The 619-nt window shown below is 78.2% G+C and overlaps 1 protein-coding gene across 1 annotated transcript in view; it reads right to left on the bottom strand.

Annotated features, from left to right (window-relative positions):
* Zbtb2 (zinc finger and BTB domain containing 2) overlaps positions 1-409 on the bottom strand; it is a 29,218-nt gene extending 28,809 nt beyond the window's left edge. Inside the window, exon 1 of the mRNA XM_013027012.1 lies at positions 325-409. The gene's annotated coding sequence lies outside the window, so the exon portion shown is untranslated. The remainder of the gene's footprint in view (positions 1-324) is intronic.
* Positions 410-619: the final 210 nt, after the last annotated feature.

The raw sequence follows: 619 nt of genomic DNA, 5'->3' as shown, positions 1-619 counted from the left end.
CCAGCCAGGGAGCGGGGAGGAGCGCGCGCGAGAGCCGCAGACAGCGCGAGACCCGAGGAGGCCGGAAGCGCGCGTGCGCGCCCCCGCCCGCGAGCGGGGAGGCGGAGCCGCGGCAGTAGCGGCAGCAGCTGTAGGAGCCGCTGCCGCTGGGAGAAGCGCCAGAGAGGCCGGGCCTGCTCCGGTCGGACCGGATCCCTCCCCTCCCCCTCCCTCTCTCCCTCCCCTCCCCCAAACCCACTTCCGCAGCTCGCGGCCTGGCCGCCGAAGCAGCAGCAGCGGCGGCGGCGGCGGCGGCGGCGGCGCCGCGTCCGGAGGAATACGCACCTGAAGGGCCCGCCTACCGGGGCTCCAGCGCGGGACGCTCACCGGTCTCCTCCGCCCGGGACGCGCTTCGCCGAGGCGGCGGGAAGGGAGGGACCGGCGGCGGGGAACGGAACGCGAGCCGCCCCCCTCCCCTTCCTCCCTCCCTCCTCCGCTCCGCCGCCCGCCCTCTCGGCTTCCGTCCCCTCCCCCTCCCGCAAAGCCCCGGATGGAGCCGCCGCCGCCGACTCGCCGCCGCCTGGCTTCGGGGATGGTTTTGTCAGGCGGCCAGAGCCCCGGCGCCAGGCGCCGCCGCCCC

The sequence above is a fragment of the Dipodomys ordii genome, unplaced genomic scaffold (assembly GCF_000151885.1).
Source record: "Dipodomys ordii isolate 6190 unplaced genomic scaffold, Dord_2.0 Scaffold98, whole genome shotgun sequence".
Classification (NCBI taxonomy): Eukaryota; Metazoa; Chordata; class Mammalia; order Rodentia; family Heteromyidae; genus Dipodomys; species Dipodomys ordii.
Note: the sequence above shows the minus strand (reverse complement) of the source record. Positions and strands in the feature narration are given on the sequence as shown.